The following is a 19,488-nucleotide window of genomic DNA, read 5'->3' on the forward strand; positions in this document are numbered from 1 at the left end:
GCTGGAATTACAGATGTGAGCCACTGTGCTCAACCACTGCTTTTAATAAAATAATTTTAATGTGTGCTATTGTGACAAAATGGACAATATTAAAAGAAGACCTTTAATGTGGACTATTGTGACAAAATGGACAATATTAAAAGAAGACCTTGTCCCAAATAGCAAGAGGACTAGTTTGGGAAGTCACTTAAGATACCTAACTCTAGTTAATTTATACTTAAAATAAGAAACTTTGGCTAATATCTCTAAATGTAGTTTCATTTCAAAATTGTGAGTTTGCATCTTTTTAAACTGAAAAGCATTGAGGAGAAGAAAATGAGTTCTATTACAAGTTTTTTTTGGGGAAATTTCTAGTCCCATTCTTTTCTATGTACAGTAATATATGATGAGATGTAAGGCCCAGGTATTTACGGAGTACATTCTCTGTGGCTGACACTACTCTCTTTTCACTCCTGTGACTGTGACTTAGCTTGTGTAATTCCTGTTCACAGGTGATAATTGAGTAGAGCGTCCTAGTGCACAGGATGTGTGAGAAGGGGGTCTGGAATGGAATCTGGCCTGACTGTAAGTCTAGTGTCCATTGTAACACACTGTGGCTCAAAGGAGTAGGGTGCTGGCCCATATGCCGGAGGTGGCGGGTTCAAGCCCAGCCGCGGTCAAAAACAGCAAAAAAAAAAAAAAAAAAAAAAAAAAAAAATCACACAAAAATTCAGGTAACACATTATAACTGCTAGCCTTGCAAAATGCTTCCCCCACCCCTTATCTCATCTATTTTCACATTCAAACTAAAAGTCAGTAAACTACATTTTGAATAGCATCTCCAAAAACTTTAGCAAAGGTCTTTTTATCCTCAAAGACTCTTTTAGGTAGTAACTCTTCCTCCTAGCCTCCTGTCCCACACTAAGCTTTACCAAGGTCAGTAAGAATGGTTGGCTGTGTTTTTCCTGGAACCCTAAGCAGGAGTCCTGAATTCCAAGGTAAACGTCTGAATGGATAAAATGGGTATGATCTGGTGACTGAGGAAATTTTCAAATTTTTTAGAAAAAGGTATATGACAAAGTTCAGATATTCTGGCTGAGTTTTAAAAAAATGAGTAAAAACCAGAGACAAGTCTGTAGAGGTTCAGTATGAGCAGCAGCAGCGACCAGGTCAATGCTTTCTTGATAAAGGCTGTGAAGAAGGTGGGTTTTACTCACATTCTTATATTTCTTTTGACACTCCCGCCTGCAGCCCCATTAAGCCGCAGATGTATTTTAAAACTGTTAGGAAACTCATAGAGATAAGAAAAGGCGAAAAGTCCTGATTCAGGGCTCACGGAGAGCATTCAGAAAGAAACGCGGCGCTTGTGGGGGGCGGGCGGGGGGGACTGCTCTTTTGCTTCTGTCCTGGCTGAAGTATGGCCTCTCCTTTTGCAGACGGGTTTCTCTCCCATTCCACCCTCCACCACCAGTTCTATATGCACACTCGGAATAGCCCAGCGGACATTCAGAAAACCACAATCAGAAATTAAAGAAGTAAGTCTGCGAGCTTCAACACAGGCGTCCCATGTGGAAGTGTCCACGGAGACTGCCAGAAGTGCGCAAACCGAGTCGGCTGGAGTTTCTTTCTGACCGAGAGGGGGAGCCCCGCGCTCCCAGCCGGGAGCGACCCGGAGTCCCGAGCCCTGAGCCCCAGCCGCCGCCGGCGCTAGTTTTGGATCCAGCGGATTAGGAAGGGGAGGGAGGGGGGCAGAGAGCGCGACGAGGGAGGGGACCAAAGCCTGAGGGTCCCTAGTCCAGCGTGGTGTTGACGTAGAGAAACTTTCCCTGTAGGCCACGAAATCCGCTCTCCGGTTGTGCTGAAGCCGAGATCGCCGGGCTGAGAGGACCCGGCAGCTCTCCACGCCCCTGCCCGAAGCTTGACCGGACTGCATCCTTCAGTAAGGTACGCTGAGAGCGCGATTTGTCTGGGGTCTTCACTGGCTGCGATCCCAGCCTCCCTACCGGCAGGAGTATGTGATCTCTTAGAAGCTGGTATCCCGAGGGACAGCAGTCAGTCCCAGCTACCAGTGCCGGGGGAGGTGGGCGCGGGACTGCGCGTCCCCTCTTTTGCTGCCCAGCAGGTTGCAAAAAAAAAAAAAAAAAAAAAAATAGGACAGCTAAAGAAGCAGGGAGTCGTCCAGCAAGAAAGGAGGCTAAGACCTGTTGACGCCTGCCATGGCAGTGCTTGAGAAATGACGCGGGTGGAGTGGGGAGCCCAGCGAGGTTAGGGACTCAGCGGTCTCCGGGCTCCTGAAGCCTCCTTAGCCTTTTGTGGTAACTTTGGTCCGTGTAGCGGGAGCCCGTGAGCAGGAGTTGGAAGGGGTGGGGGTGGGGTGGAGCGCCCAAGGATTAGTCCGGTTGAGGGTGCATGGATCAAACGGGACTAAGCAGGCAAGTCATCGCCGGGTCACAGCGAAGCGACCCAAGAGCGAACTTCCAGCGTAGCTTTCCTTTTGTTGACTAGGAGAGAAAATGTGGGCATGGGGGCGGGGAGGCGCGAATCTCTGAGGCCCGGCTGCGGATAGTTTAAAGCCCAGAGCCGGTAGGGCCCAACTTGGGAACGGAGTCCACATGGGTTAGTCTTTGGCTGAGCGGGTCAAGCAGCTTTTTTTTTGCAGGGCGTAAGGCGCGTCAGGATAATGAGACCTTGGGGTCTAGGTTGGGCTGCCAGGCTCCCTCCGCTGTGTCTGCCTCCCCCAGGCGTCACTGGGTACGCACACCAGAATCCGGAGTAGTCAATTCTCTTCTATTCTGCGGCTACTGGGGCTGCTGCGCTGACTTCCCTGTGTGCGGGAGGGAAATCTGGGCAGGCTGGTTTTCTTGGAATGTGTTTACAATGTTGAATGGGACTTGGACAGGAAGCTGGACGCTGCAGCTGGAACTAGCGTGCCAAGGTAGAGTAAGGAAAACTTAGCTGGTGTTGGGCTTGACGGGTCCACTTGGTACGTTGGGCACACTCCAAGTAAGTGAGGGCTTGGCAGTCAGAATACTCTTTCCTAGGTCCTACTAGTTTTTCCTAACTAGGTTGCCTGCCTTTCATTTGTGATCAGACATTAACGCGCACTATTTCCATCTGCATGTTTGACAAAGTATAATGCAATCAATTAGGGAAGGTTAAATTTTGTTTTGTGCCTGCTTTTAAAAGAACGCTGCACCTACATTTGAGAATAAAACGTTCTGGAGAGTGTCCTCTTTATGTGTGAGTCCACTTGTTCATTTCCGGGATTAGCAAGAGACCGTGATACTGTTGATTTTGTATCTTTAATTCCAAGTAGGTGATTAAGTGCTAAAAGAGGAGAGATTGTTAGAGTGAATGTTACGAGGTAGAAAACTCTGAGAAGAATTGGAAATTTTTCAGATTTGCAAATCGCCCCTTTCTCTGCCAGTCTCTCCCCTCTGTTCCCCATATAAACAAGTAGCCTGTTAGAAATCCCACCGATTGAGAGAGTGCTGTCGCTGGCAACTATAACCCTTGCTGGAAACAGCAGACAGGCTAAGGGTCGGCTCCACTCCATAATTAAAGGTCTCCTTGAACTGTCCAGGAGTATTTTCCAAGTTTTTACGACTGACAAGGAAAAAAGAGAAGAACCTGGCCAGCAGCCAAACTAGACTGAGCTCCCTAGCCAGGCATGAAAGAGACTGGGGAAGTTGCAGAGGATAATTGGAAAGGGGCTGGTGGTTGTACTTGGGCTTAAACAAGGAGTTTCTTTTGCAATGAGAATTTTTAGGTGACTAAGATTAGCCTTCTTGGCAAAAAATAAACTGAGTGTAGAGTGCACTTGGAGAGACTGAGGAGATGGCAGAAGGGCTCCAAGAGCAAAGTCTGACCCTTATCAGGGCTGCACTGAAATAGCTGGGAGCCTGCTGTTTGTGCTGATCACACTGTGCAAATGCCCACACTTTGTTGCTGTTTGTCTCCTTAAGTTGGACTAGGTTTGCTGCAACCTCAATCCCTTGACCTTGACCTTACTTCTTGGTTTTCATAACAGTAAGAACTGAGGACCTAGGCTTTGAGCAGATGGTTTTCTTGCTAAATTAAATAATTCAATTAGGTATTCTCAAATAGCATGAATTTGGGTCAGAGAATTAAAGGGAAAATGTATCCAGTGTGTCTTCTTTACATTTGCCAAAAATGATCCCAGTAAATACATCTTTCTGTTTCATCTGAAGAAATAAAAGCTGAGATAATCTCAGTATTTCACGCATTTGCCCCATATTTAGGGCCTCGCTGCGTCCCAATTTCAGAGCAGCCAAGTCTTGTAAGTCTTAACTATAATTCAGACCCTTTCATGTATTACAGTTGTTGATGTTTTATCTCTACTTCCCTTTTTCAGGGAGGAGGTCTACTATACTGGTCTTCTGCCTGAATAGTAAAACACACTAATGTGGTTTATATTTGCTCTGGAGTTAAGAGATTGAGATTGTGACTGTTAGCCTACTCTCTGAGATTGAATTTATGAATCACTCTCAGCAAAGTGATGACCCTGACTATAATTTCAGGTTTTCCACTTGCAGAAGTAGTTTTTTACATAATTACAAGCTTATTGTAAGAATTTAAAACATTAAATAATGTTAATAGGCTTTTAGACATAAAGGTCATTTGGTTTCTCACTCAGCTGACTTTGTTGAGTTTGTGGAAATAAAATAGGAAATTTTTAACTGTAATACACGTACAGTAATGACATATCTATTTAATTTACAAAAATTACTACTTGTACATTTTAGTTATAGCTTTAGTTAAATCATAAATTTTAATTTTGAGGATATTGGGTGAGATTTTGTTATGTTTAAGGCTGAGTCATTTTCTCAAACAGAAAAGAACAATTAGCAAACTCATTTCTTTTTATTTCAGTTTATATTTGTACTTAAGAACAGTTGTTTTTTAAGTCCAGCTCAAATTTGCTTTTATGAGATGTCACCAAAAATATTTGCGGAATTTGGCTTCCTTCTCCGAAATAATATTTGAGAGGCTAAAATACATTCAATGATGTACCAATTTTCTTTTCCCAATGGCCTCAACAATTATTTGGAGGATAGATTTTAGAGCCATTCATTAAATGATTCAACCACTATTTGTTGCATTATTTTTGTGCACCATCAGGCATGTGTTCAAATCTCAACATTGAAATTCTCAGCTCTATAATTTCCATGATAAGTTTATCTTTTAAACATTCTACCAGATTTACTCTCTACTTTGCTACCTATAATTTGTGAACTTACTTATTGATTCATGATAATTGTGAAATATTTAATTTTTAGCTTGACGTGTTGGTAAAATATATTACCTATTTTTATAGCTTATTGTACTGTGCTGCACTCAATGGATGTTTAACTTATTATTTTTGTAAGTGAAAGTAAATTTATTAGAGGGAACAGAATATGTATAAGTTATTAAAAGGATAAAAATCTTTTGGTAAAATAGTCACAGCTTTTATTTTTAAACTATACATTATCTTTACTAGTGAATCCATTAAAAGTAGGAGTACGTAGGATATAGTAGTTGAGTTCAATCTACAGCCAAAATCACACTGTGAGTAATTTTTTTTGAGTTGTCAAAGAACAAATTAATGTACAAGAACGTATTAGAGTAATTTTAATGTAAAATATCTAATTTGGCCTTTGATGTTAAATTAAAATTCTTTAAAAGACTCATCTCCATTACTGAATTGTAGTTGATTTTTATTTAAATTTTATGTGGATGAGATATATGTTTGAAACTCAACCTGCAATTTTGCAATTTTTTTTAAAACCTCTGTAGGATAAAAAAATTTTTTTTGATTATAGTGACGAATTCAAAGGTAGTTACAGAAGTCAACGACATGGTTGCTACAAGCCCTGGTTTCTAAATATATGAGAAGCTAGTGAATCTAATAGTGTTTGTGTTAAGAGATCTAGAGATCCGGAAACTTAAGCTTGCTCCTGTAGGACTCTAAAATATATTTACATTTGAATTGGAAGAAAGATACAAACTTCAAACAGAGAATCCACTTCACTTTCAAACATTGGGAATATGAAGCTGTAATTGGGCCTTTATTTTTAAAGAGAATGGCTAAAAGTCATTAGCCCAGAGTAAGACTGAGAAAACAATGCTTATACTGTTTTCAGGCTCTGCTATTTGCTAGTTTTTGTTTGTTATGTACTTGGAAAATGTTTTCAGCCACTCTAATGATGCTTACTGTGCATGATTATTTTCCATGAGAGGACAGTTAATAACTCAAACATTAGGCAGAAGAGCCATTGCCAATTTTCCGATTACATTGAAATAGTATGGTGGTAGTAAGTTTGAAATTAGTTTTGTTGTTACATATTGTGTACTTACGAAGATTTTTGTAAAGGCTGCTCTCATTTGCTCACATAGTATGAGTCAGTGAGTTAACTTATGCAGACACTGTGATTTCTGGCATACTTATGCTGCATTGTAAAGTTTAATAAGACTTTTTAAAGGGGTTTTGAACACCTTGGATGTATTATATAGATGAAGCTCAGAATAGATGTGGAAACTTTAATGCCTTAAGGAACTAAACTCTGTGGGTGTCTCTCTGTCGGTCTCTATCTCCTTCTTTCTCTCTCTCTCTCTGTATATATATACACACACACACACACACATATATGGAGTGTGTGTGTGTACATACACTTATGACATATGTTCTTTATGTTTCTCTGTTTATGCCAGTTATATTTATTCAAAGGAAAAAATAGCTTCAATGAATCGATATTTTGAGTCTAATTTTAAAAATTTATTTACAATACTTTCTAGATAACTGCGCATAAAGATCCTTGACTTTTTTTTTTTTTTTTCAAATTCTAAAGCCATTTTTAGGCTTTTGTACCAGTGAAGGAAGAGAAAAATAGTGGGTATAATCTTCTACCCATGTTCTTGGTTATTGGCTCTAGTGATGACATACTCAAAGAAGGCCTCTCTGCTCTTCTTAAATACATCACGGGCAGATGAGCGGTTAACTGCAGTAAGGAGGTAAATTTACCATGATAAATTTTTAATGCATTTTGAGGTGAGTATATATATATAAATGTATTTTCCTGGTGGTATACAGCTTTTTTCTTTATATTATCATATATTGACCTGCTTTCCTGAAACCACACCTACTCATTCCCCAAGAACTTCAGGGATCTTTGCCAAAACTACTAACAAAAAACAAGATGGAACAACACGGACTATGTGTTAAGTCTACTGTCTTGTGAAAATAAAGATGGTCGTTTAAGAGCTTAAATAATCCAATGGAATCATTAATGATTTGTCTGTTTGTAGTTATATAATATTTCATGAAATGGTAACTATGCTATCTTTCTTATTTGATATGTATTTAAATGAGGTAAACAACGTATTAGCTAGGAAGAAAAAAACTCCAAGAGAACATCTGTGCTATGATAACAAACCTATAAATTTGGGGTAACAGTTGACCACCTTATTTTTTTGTAAAAAATAAACTCGATTTTAGCTTCTAGATATCTCTCATAGCTTTTGACAGCAATTAAGAAGGCGCCATGTTTTAAAGTAAAATTATAACAGCAAATAGGTTCATTCACCCAGATTTCATCTTAGGTGAGTTAAAACAGTTTTGTAAGTGCTGATAATAGTTTTGTGTAAGAAACAGAGTACTTTAAAAATTAAAGTGCATAGTATTTTATTTCTGTAGTTTATTTCATTTTCATATGCTTTGAGTAACTGTGTAGTAATAATACAGAATTTTAGTTGGACTTTCCTATTACCTACTTGAGGATGTACATTATTGTAATCATAAACTTATTTAACAACATGAATGTTGGTCTTTATTGATATCTCACATAAATACAGAGAAACTTTGGCTTATTGGAAAGAACAATTGTATATTAAACTAATTTTGAAACAATAGTTTATGCTGTATATGCTTATTAAAAAAATTAGTAAGAGGACATTGATTATATGGTATAGTCTCTCAGAATACAGTTTGAGAAAATGGTTAAGGAATCACATTGAGTAAATAAATTGCATTTGAAATCATGTAAATATTGTCTGAAATGGCAAAGGTCTATTACTATTTCAGATATAGAAAGTTGTATAGGAGTATCTCGAAATTTTGTGATTTATTATTTCTGTTTTTACGCATCATCGTGACTTTGGATATATAGGAAAAAATCTTTTAAATTCTTAACAGTCAACCAATATGAGCTCTCATATTACTAATATTTTTAATACATTAAAGAAAGAACTACTACTAAATTGATAATATCTGAGTTATCCTAGACTTAATTGCTTACACTAAGTAGCATAGGATATTTATGATCAATTCGGAAAAATGAAGTTTCCTGAAGTAGCAAAGATGAGCGTTTAAAGAACAATAGTTAAAGCTTGCTAAACTGAAACTTTCTTTGGGACTTTCTTATCCAATGAGATTTCTCCCTTATTAAGTGATTTTCTGGTAACTTATATAACTTTGTAGGCTTTTCCCTCCCTTCTAATTCTGGAAAGTATAATTATGTTTAAATTATGAGTCTGTAAATAAAGGGATTTCTGATATGATCCAGTTGAATTTAATAAATGCATATTGACTGTCACTTGTTCTTTTTGTAGTTGTTAAAGAACCCTATCTCAAACTAACTTAAATAGAACTTGGTATTTCTCTATAATTGTTGGGTGCAATGAAGAGGGTATTGAGGGAGTAGAAATGGGAAACCGGGATATTCATTCACCAGTGTGAAGGGTAGAAGTTCATGGAAAGAATGTGTGCAGATGCTTCTTAGACCAAATAACAAAGGACAAGAATGAGTTAGGCAGACAATGAAAGGGACAATTCCAGACAGAACAGGTGGGGATGACAAGGAGCCATGAAACCATGAAAATGGTTTAGTACAGCAGCTTGTGACTGTTAGCACTACAGAAATGTTTCTCTTTCTCTGTGTTCCTGATCATAATCATGAGTAAACAAATTTTATTAGTAACTGGGGCTGAGCACAGTGGTTCATGCCTGTGATTCTAGCACTTTGGGAGGCCGAGGCGGGGGGATCTCTTGAGGTCAGGAGTTTGAGAACAATTTGAGCAAAAGTGAGACCCTCTATAAAAAATAGAAAGATTAGGCTCGGCGCCTGTGGCTCAAGCGGCTAAGGCGCTAGCCACATACACCTGAGCTGGCAGGTTCCAATCCAGCCCCAGTCGCCAAACAACAATGACGGCTGCAACCAAACAAACAAAAAATATATAGCCAGGCGTTGCGGTGAACGCCTGTAGACCCATCTACTTGGGAGGCGGAGGCAGGAGAATCGCTTGAGCCCAGGAGTTGGCAGTTGCTATGAGCTGTGATGCCACGGCAGTCTACCTGGGGTGACAGCTTGAGGCTCTGTCTCAAAAAAAAAAAAATAGAAAGATTAGCCTGATGTGGTAGCATGCACTCAATCTCAGCTACTTGGGATACTGAGGCAGGAGGATTGCTCAAGCCTAGGAGTTTGAAATTGCCATGCGATATGATGATGTCACTGTACTCCAGCTGGGGCACAAAGTGAGACCTTGTCTCAAAAAAAAAAAAAAGAAAAGAAAGAAAGAAAAAGGAAAAAATAACAATTTTAACTGGATTATCTTGCAAAACTGCCATCTTATTTTCTGTCTTTTTCACTTCTCCAGATCTAACCAGTATGTAATTAGAAATATAAGGAGTAGGTTATGCTTTTTATTTCACATTTATATTTAATTTTAGAACATGTAAATTAAAAACATAGATTTATCTTTTTCACAGTATTATCTATATTTGGAGGGGTTAAGATTTGGCTGGGAATCTTGTATTACGGGGCTGGTTTATTTTTTATATATAAAGAATGGATATGTTGGGTAGCGCTTGTGGCTCAAAGGAGTAGGGCGCCGGCCCCACATGCCAGAGGTGGCGGGTTCAAACCCAGCCTCAGCCAAAAATTGCAAAACAAAACAAACAAACAAAAAAAGAATGGATTTGTTAAATAGTCCTCCTCTGTCTTGCTTGGTAATAAGTAACTGTGACAGTATTAACAGTTTTTATAAATAATTTTGAAAAAAATAAAAACTTTCTGTACATTTTGAAACTTATTTTTTTCTATACATCTCTGAGTTATTTAAGGTTATAAATTTGGTTATGTGATGTGGATTATTTAATGACCATTATGACGAAAAATTTAAATACGTTTGCCGAGTGTTTAGAAAATCAAAATTTAGAATACTTACAAGTGTAACAAATTACTGTGTTACCAAAGACACCCATGCTTCCAATATAGGTAACATCATTTATTGGCCTGTATTTCCTTTTTTCTTTTTACTTGACATGGAAAATCTGTCAGATATATCTATTTTAAAATCACCTTCTGATTGATGTTTGATTTATTTGAGCCAAAGAACTCTATTTTTGAAATATATGACAAGAGCAGTCTCTTTAAACTTATTGATTGGAAAAAGTTAACATAGAGATCTTCACACTCATAAATTAGTTTAGTAGATCAAGACCACCTTAAAATTCCAAAGGCCTGTATAGTAACAGTCTATACTGGAAAATTGACAACGTTTTCAAGATCATAAGGAGGGACAACTCTGTGTGTGTGTCTTTCTAGCTTTGGATCCACGTTGTGTTTCCTGTCATGGGAAACGCCAAGCACTATGGGTACTTCTTTGCTTCCCTCCCCTGTTGAATTTCCAGATTTCCTTTTAATGACATGGAGTGACAGCGGCTTAATTTCAGTGTGTTTCTAAAGTTAAGTTAAAGTTAACTCATCTTTCCATTTCATGCATTTCCATTTGTAAGAATATTTTCACTTCTGTGAGCCACACCTTCCTTGTGTTGTCCAACACTACTGGTTGTCTACACAAATCCGTTCCTTATTCCTCTTTTCTCTGGTATTATTCTGTTGTTCACACAATTTAGGAAAGAGGGATCCCACTCCTAAATCAAGTAAAGTTTAGAATATGTTACACTTATAATCATGGTGTTTCTGTTCCCTTTGGCAGTGACTGGTTATTGAGGTGATATTTAATATGAAATGGCAGGACTAGAGGCAGAAAGGGTAGAAAATATTGCTTTACCCTTCGTAAGGGATCATTGTATGAGAAAGCTATGTCAGTTTTTGATACTGGTACTGCCTAGAATAGATGCTTTAAGGGACCATCATAAAAAGATCCAGCTCGAAGCCAAAATAAATACTTAACTATGTCTGAAAAAATGTGAAGAACTTGCATATTTGATGTAATTGTTGTGTCCCTGGAATCGACTTACCATATATTTTTTAATTTATTTATTTTTATTGTTAAATCATAGCTGTGTACATTAGTGCAATCAAGGGGTACAATGTGCGGGATTCATATACAATCTGAAATATTCTCATCAAACTGTTCAACGTAGCCTTCATGTCATTTTCTTAGTTATTGTATGTAGACATTTGTATTCTGCCTTTAGTAAGTTTCGCCTGTACCCATTCTAAGATGCACCACAGATGTGGCCCCACCCATTACCTTTCCTCCAACAAAACCTCCCCCCTCCCTTCCCCTTCCTTGGCCCTTTCTCCATAGTCTTGTGCTATAGCTGGGTTATAGCCTTCATGTGAAAGCTATAATTTAGCTTTATAGTAGAGCTGAGTACATTGGATACTTTTTCTTCCGTTCCTGAGATACTTTGCTAAGAAGAATATGTTCCATCTCCATCCATGTAAACATGAAAGAGGTAAAGTCTCCATCTTTCTTTAAGGCTGCATAATATTCCATGTTATACATGTACCACAATTTGCTAGTCCATTCGTGGGTCGATGGGCACTTGGGCAACCTACCATATTTTTGGATTTACTTGTGTGTGAGATAATGAATTTCTTTATTTTTCCAATCAACTTGAATAGATTTCTATTTACTTAAAATAGACAGTATCCTAATTACAGTGTTGTTAAATTGTTTCTTAATTTTATATACATTTTAGAAACAGCAATTTAGAGTATTAAAGAAATTTTATAGACTACTTGGGTTTTATAAACTAGTGCTATTAATCTGTAAAATACACTATTATTCAAATTACCAAATACTATGTTTTTAATACAATAAATTCAAGTCTCAATCATCTTATTAGCTAAATTTATTGAGATGAATAAATTAAGCAGGAGATAGAGGCAGGCAAAACTGAGAATAATCTAAGAGGCTCAGACAATAGAAAACAGTAAAAAGTAAAATAACTTGAAATATAAATTATAATGCAGTCAGTTCTCAATATACCACTGTTTATTGGTCATTTGGTATCTTCAGTTTATTGGAAATGTTAAGTGTACATAAAGAAACATTAAGGGAATCTCAGTGCCTGGCCTAATTTAAATCTTGTAGTCCGATGTTAAAACAAATTTATAGCTACAGTAGAACCTCCATGGTACTGCTGTAGTTATAGGGGCCGCCTCCCTACATTGACTACCTCCTTAAGTTGACCTAATTTTCGTAGACTGGACATGCATTGCCTGTATGTGTCGGTACAGGAGGCCTAGTTCCCTATGTGGACCACCTCTGTATGTTGACCAGTTTGTTACAGTTCCTTGGGTGGCCAACTTACAGAGGTTATACTATAGTTAAATATGAAAAATAAAGCTGAAAAGAGTAAAACTAAAGAAAACTATAAACTGTAGATCTATTCACAGAGGTATAAAAAATGGAGTCATATCTTATACTTTTAATTAAGAGCTAGTGACAAAGATTTTCTTCTTGACCAAACCTGGCTCAGGCCCTTTTGCATCCTCTTTTCAACTAGGCCTTGACTTTTAGGTCTCTGCGTTCAGTTTCGCCATCCTCAATATATGATCACTTTATATCCAATTATGTTCCTTAAACTCTACCATTTTCTGGATGATGTCTGATCACCCTAACCTGTATTCAGCAAGAATACTGTTACATCAGGTTAGCTAGCATCCTCCTTTACCTCTGATGTTTATTCTTAGCAGTTTTTCTTCCTCTGCCCTTTTCTTACTTATTGGCTATAAATTCCCACTTTTCGTATTGTATCTGAAGTTGAGCCTAGTCTTTCTCCCTTATACGGATTGTCCTAAGTTAAGTCTGCCTTACTGTTCTATAACAGTATTTGTTCTATAACAAATGTTATGGATATTTGTTCTTCTTTACCTTGTTTTCTAAAACCCTAGATAACTAGAATCATTAGCAATCTAATTATTTTCTGCCACCAGTTTCTTGACTTAACCTTTTTATGACTTAGCATTATGCATACTGATTTTTGTAATGTGCTCTACTCTGAAGGTATAGTAATCCTACTCAAAACCAGTGTAAAATATATTTTAGGGTATTATTATTGCTCTCCTTAGCTAAGATAAGACTAAGGTGGTAGGATTACTCAAAACTAGTGTGAAATATATTTTAGGGTATTACTGTTCTCCTTAGCTAAGATAGTTATCCAACTATTATTCAGGAAGTGGAGGCAAGCAGAACCAGGAACAATCTGACAGGCTCAGAGAATCGGAAAAGGTCACAATGGGTAGGTTTGTTGAGAATGAGAGAGCGTGAGAAATAGCTAGAAGGTTGTGTAGGCAGTGCAGATGAAGGCAACTGGCAAAACTGTAGGTGGGAATGTTACAAATACTCAAAGCATGCAGTTAAGCAGTGTGGTAACAGGGTCACTGGTCAAGAAAGGAAAGCTAATGTATTAGAACTGATGTCATGTGGATGTCGAAAGCATGGAAATTGAGTTGCAGGGGGATGTAACAAATAACTTGAATACCTGAGAAAAATAAAAGAGCTATCAGAGGATCAATCAATGACAGACATCTAAAGTAACAGTATCCCCTATACTATTGTATTTGAGATGTGCACATTAGTTTTTTGCATAAGAATGCAATAAACATGCTTGAGATGCTTCCTCTATGAGAACATGACCTCCTTCATAGCAACTATAAGGAAATGACACACTGCGAAAGCTAGGCAAAGGAAACCAGGGAATGCAAAGTGCTGCAATTCTCAGGGGATTATTGTTCTTTTAGAAGTTGTTTGGGGATTGTCCTGGGGCCTCCTTTTCCCCTTTGAGAAGAGGGATGCCCCTTGGTAACCTTTCCTTGGTTTAAAAGGGAACCACATTCTTGGGGGTTTTTGAACAGTGAGTAGATGCCTCTTGGCATGGAAGTTGTCATTAAAGGGCCTTTGCTTATCCACTTTGGAAATTTTGGTAGAAAATATAACTTGATTCAGAGCCAATATTATATAAAAATAAGGATAGGATAAGTATCCAGAAAATTCAATTTACAACTCCCACCGGTGCTACGATAATCAGATAAAGTGAAAATAGTGGCCTGCTTAATTTGTCTCTTCTTCTATTAGGATCTTCCTAGGCATCTGAACCCTTTCTCTAATCTACTTTCTTTTATCTGTGGGTCCACATAAAGTATTTTTTGAACAAGAGAATAAACATAACAAAAAGAGCACCTACAGAGTACTCATTATGTCCTAAGCATTATGCTAAATGTTTTTATGATTTACAAATGTTAAGAATTTATTGTAGTCTCCACAGCCAGCAAACAGTAGAACCCAGGTAGATAGGAGAACTGGAAGTAAAAGCCCCTTAAGCGCCATCCGCGCTGTGAAGTGTGCCATGGAGTGCCCGCAGCCCCCCTAGGCCCGGGCCAGCTTTGGTAGTTCTCTTCAGTAGTGAGAATGTGATCCCTGTGAATAACCTAAGTGCCCAGACTCCCGACTGAGGCTTGATTCCTTCTTTTTTTGTTCCTTTAATGGCACAATGAGCTGCCCATCTCCTGCTGTTTGACAGAGCCACTTGTAACTCCTGGGCGATATTTGTTCACTTTACCTTGTTTAGTTAAAGCATAAAAATTAACAAACTGACTAAATTGAGTCTGCATATTGCTTTCAATTTTGCCTGCTTTGATTTGTTGGGAAAGTTAAAATGTTTAGTGAAATAGACTTTTTCCTAATCCCACTTTCCCCTCTGGTTTCATCAAATGATATTAACATAAATAAAGTCTAAGATATAAAATCACTCATAGTAATAGTTTCCATTTTTCTGACATGTGTTTTTCATTTAGGTGTTTAATAACATCTGTCTTCCCTGAGATGGACTAGATCACCTCCAAAAATATTTTAGGGTAGTAAAGTTTTAGTTTTCAAGAGTTTTTTTTTTTTAATGAAAACTAATTTTTAAATTAAAATACAATATTCAGAGTCATCCTAATTTTGTAGTTGATTTCATAATTTGTTTTTTTTTTTACAAGTTAAACTGTTGACATTTGATCTCTTGTGGTACATGTATTTGTAGCTTGTGTATTATTATTATAAGAAGTTTCTCTTAACATGGGATTTGACATAGCCTGGTTGTTAGGAAAGGCTTCTTGGCGAAAAGAAAAGCAGTGGGAGTTGGAAAGTCACTTAAGCACGTAGGGAGGAGGGGAGAGTCTGTGGGTCAGCTACAGAATTAGAGGATGGAAAATAGAGATGGAGAATGGAGTGGAAGGGAAGGACGCGCTCGAATTGCTGGAGATTAAGCCAGCGAGGCAGGGGCCGATCTTGTAGGAATTTATAATCCAAAGTTTGAGCTTCATGCTAAAAAGCACATGGCAAATCTTGAGGATTATTATGGACTGGTGACAAGATGTCATCATCTGCACTTTAGAAAGACCTAAGCTGATACCCTCCCAACATGTCTAGGCAAGAGAATGTGGAAGCCTAGAGGAATGACGATAAATGACTTTATTCCAGAGATATTTTGGAGAAAACTTTCTGTATTTTTTGTACATTTGGTAATTTGTCAATGACTGTGGAAGGCAGACAGGATGGAGGTAGGAGGATTGTGTAAATGTCAATTTTGAGGTTTCTAGTTTTGGCTACTTGGGTGTTTGTACTGTTCATCAGCAGAATAAATTCAGTAGAAGCAGAATTATGAAATGATTCAGTTTTGGGCACCCCTTGATGTTCCTCTGAATCATTTTGTTGTGTATGTCTAGAGGCATTGAATATGTATAGGCCCAGAGCTAAAATATTGGACCTGAGCTGGTGATGTATGCATATGTGTGTGTTTACACATGCAAATGCTTAAGTTTTAGATTACAAATAGGATTTTTTGGCTTACAGATGATAACCCAGGCTAAGGTTTACATAGTGGGAAGATGGTCTATGATATGGCTCAGAGGAACACTAATATTTTTACCAGGGTAGAAAAAGCAAAAGTTACAAACAACACTGAGAAGGAATGACCAGTGAATGAGGAGGAAGAAAAGCAGAAAATGACTAAGTGATCAATAGCGTTAAGTCATATAGACAGATCAAGGGAAAAAGAGAAAGGAGAGAAGAGAAAAAGAAACATGAGATTCAAGTGTCTACCATATTTGACATGAAAGTCATTGGTCACTGTGGTGAGAACAATTTTGGTGGAATTGTGTATGTGGTGAATTGTGGGAGCACATGAATATTTGAAACAGTACTGTTTTTCATGAACTAAATTTGTGTATGGAAAAAGAGAGACAGTATGGTAACTGAATGGTACTGAGTTACATACACTTTAGGGAAGGTTTCTTTAATAGTGAGGAGACGTCACTATGCTTAAAGTGTGTTCGGCAAATAAAATCCTTGAGTAATTTGGTAATTTGTCAATGATTGTGGAAGGTGGACAGGATGGAAGTAGGAGGGCCTAGCAAGTACATGTAAAAGTAAATCACGTTGGTACCATGGTAAATTTAAGAATTTAAACGCATACTCTCTAAAGTGAGCATTAACTCCTTAGTTTTGTCTAACTCTAGACATGTGTGAATGTGGACTTACTTGTCACATCTGCCATTGTGGAGAATAGAGCAAATACAAATTGGGTTAACCTATCAAAATACCAAGAAATATTAAGGACCAGTTGAGATGAGTAATTTGCATTGTCCTGTGACTTTTTCTCCTAGATAATTGGTGAGTTATAAGGAGTACAACTGATTTTTTCCTAAGTGAGTACAGTACAAGGTATTGAAGAAGCTTAAGCTATATGCTAGAAAATGGTTAAAACAATGGGCTACAGACTGAACTATTAGAAAACAAGAGAGAGGGAGGCAGCAGATTCGTGGGAAGAGATGTGGCCATGAAGTAGACATCCTGTATGTTACAGGAGTTTGTGGTCAGAATTTGTGTTGCCAGAGATGTAGTAGTTCTAAGTGGTAAAACCAGTGGATTATTTGCCTCAAAAAGAGAGAAAGAGAAGTTGTTAAGAAACTGAAAGCCTATCTATTGGATGACTGTTCCAGGTTTGGGAAGTCAATTCTAATTGACATATTTCAATTAACCTATAAATATGAAAACTTATGTTAGAGTAATGAGAATAGGTACCACAAGGATGGGTAGGTTTGGGAGCATGGAGGTACGGCATGCTTGGAATGGATCTTAGAATTCTCATGAATTTCCTTTTAAATGGTTTGCTGAGCTGTGGACATGAGTGTGTGGGAGGCAGAGCAGAAAGGAACACAATGGACTTGGCATCATGATCACAGCTGACCAACTGGCTTACAGCCACCTAATGAGTTCCTTCTTTGGGTACCTCAGTATCTTTGTAAGCTCATGCTGTCATAGAAAAATGCCACAGACTGGTGGCTTAAACAACAGAAGAGATTTTTTCCTCATAGCTCTGGAGGCGGGAAGTTTGGGGTCAGGGCGCCTCTGCATTCAGATCCTGTGAGGGCCCTCTTCCTCGCGTGCTGCCTTCTGTCTGTGTCCACCACAAGGCAGGGTGACTGTGGGGAGTTGGAGGAGAGGAGAGAGAGAGACAGAGAGAGAGAACAAGCAGGCTCTTTGATGTCTCTATTTAGAGGGACAGTAATCTCATCATAAGGGCCCCACCCTAAAAAAATCCAACCTCATCTAAATTTAATTATCTCCCAAAGGCCCCATATCCAAATACCATTGCTTTGGAGGGTTAGAGCTTCAACAAATAAATTTGGCGGGACACAATTCAGTCCTTAACACTGAAAAATACATTGGGTTCATTTGGGGATGGGGATGGGGATGAGACTTTATTACAAAGGTGTGTTTTTGTTCTAGTTATGTATTAAGAGCCTACTTTTTTTTTTTTTTTTTTTTTGTAGAGACAGAGTCTCACTGTACCGCCCTCAGGTAGAGTGCTGTGGCGTCACACGGCTCACAGCAACCTCTTAACTCTTGGGCTTTCGCAATTCTCTTGCCTCAGCCTCCCGAGCAGCTGGGACTACAGGCGCCCGCCACAACGCCCGGCTATTTTTTGGTTGCAGTTTGGCCGGGGCTGGGCTTGAACCCGCCACCCTTGGCACATGGGGCTGGCGCCCTACTCACTGAGCCACAGGCGCCGCCCTAAGAGCCTACTTTTTTGTATTATGTACTATGAAATTAGCACTTTACATTTTAGTGTCTTCCACACTTGGAACACATGTTTATCAATATTCATTATGTTTCTGCATAGCAGTGAAAAGCATCAGGTTGTACTGTAAATATCCCGAGCTTTGACTTTTCTAGAGATAGGATTTGCCGTTTACAAAAGCAGAGCGTCCTCTGTAGCAAGCAAATTAATTGCATACTGTTTCTCTTTCTTAACCTGTCAGGCGGCACAGGCAATTACTCCATGCAAGGTTCTTGAGAAGACTGAAAATAAGACTGATCATGTAGCACAGTGGCCACGCAGTGGGATTTTGTAGGTGGGCAATAAATGGCAGTTACTGTTATTATGTAAAGTGTCATTTTTGTCCTGTAGTACTCAAACTTTAAGGTAAAATTGTGTGCTGTTTTGATGTTGGTCAAATATACTATTTTATAAAAATAAATGTATCTTCAATGATAGATAGATGTAAGTGGAATCACTTCAGTGTAATATGTCATTTGTCACTTACAAAAGATAAAAATTTAGAGCCATGCAAAATTAGTTTGTATTTCAATGTGTCTTCATTAAAAAGTTATCTTTTCACAATTAACACAAATTTAAGACATTGTATAATTTGAATTGAGATACATCTTTTTTAGAATTTATTTTTATAAATGTGGAGGAAAGAAGTTTGTAATTTAAAATATTGACATGAAACAAAATTAGAGACTCTTAATCTTAAAATTATGTAAGAGAAAATTAAACTTCATCTCATATATGGGTCAATACCTTTTCCTTAAGGTATAATTAATTCATGCTGTTGAAATACATTTAAGAATACTGAAGTTTAGTATAAAGGGAAAAGTTAATCTCCCTGGCTGTTTTGATGACATTTTTCTTATTGTTTAATTGTACTTGGGATCATGTTGCACAAACTGGTTTATATGAAATAATTAAGTCTTCTCACACATCTGCTCTGAGGTATAGCAATTGATACAGGTGTATGCACTGGTATTGGAGCAGGGTAGATCTTGAGGAGGAGAATCCTTTAGATCTAATTTTAAGATGTCAGATTCATAGAGGTATTAAAGATAAGTGTAGAGTGCTACGAACTGATAGCATCTAAACAGAAAATTAGTAATCAGAGAAACATAAGTCATTTATCAGTGGTTTCTGCTGGAATCATG

At 38.0% G+C, this 19,488-nt stretch overlaps 1 protein-coding gene across 7 annotated transcripts in view; it reads left to right on the forward strand.

Moving 5' to 3' along the window:
• The first annotated feature begins 1,492 nt into the window (after positions 1-1,492).
• The window catches only part of GULP1 (GULP PTB domain containing engulfment adaptor 1), a 294,801-nt gene continuing 276,805 nt past the window's right edge, over positions 1,493-19,488 (forward strand). For 6 of the 7 annotated variants that reach the window (XM_053597841.1, XM_053597840.1, XM_053597845.1 and 3 more), the window contains exon 1: positions 1,493-1,923. The gene's annotated coding sequence lies outside the window, so the exon portion shown is untranslated. Of the gene's footprint in view, positions 1,924-2,304; positions 2,596-19,488 lie in introns of those variants that run through there. The other variant, XM_053597842.1, reaches the window with a different exon arrangement.

This window comes from Nycticebus coucang, chromosome 7, assembly GCF_027406575.1.
Source record: "Nycticebus coucang isolate mNycCou1 chromosome 7, mNycCou1.pri, whole genome shotgun sequence".
Lineage (NCBI taxonomy): Eukaryota > Metazoa > Chordata > Mammalia > Primates > Lorisidae > Nycticebus > Nycticebus coucang.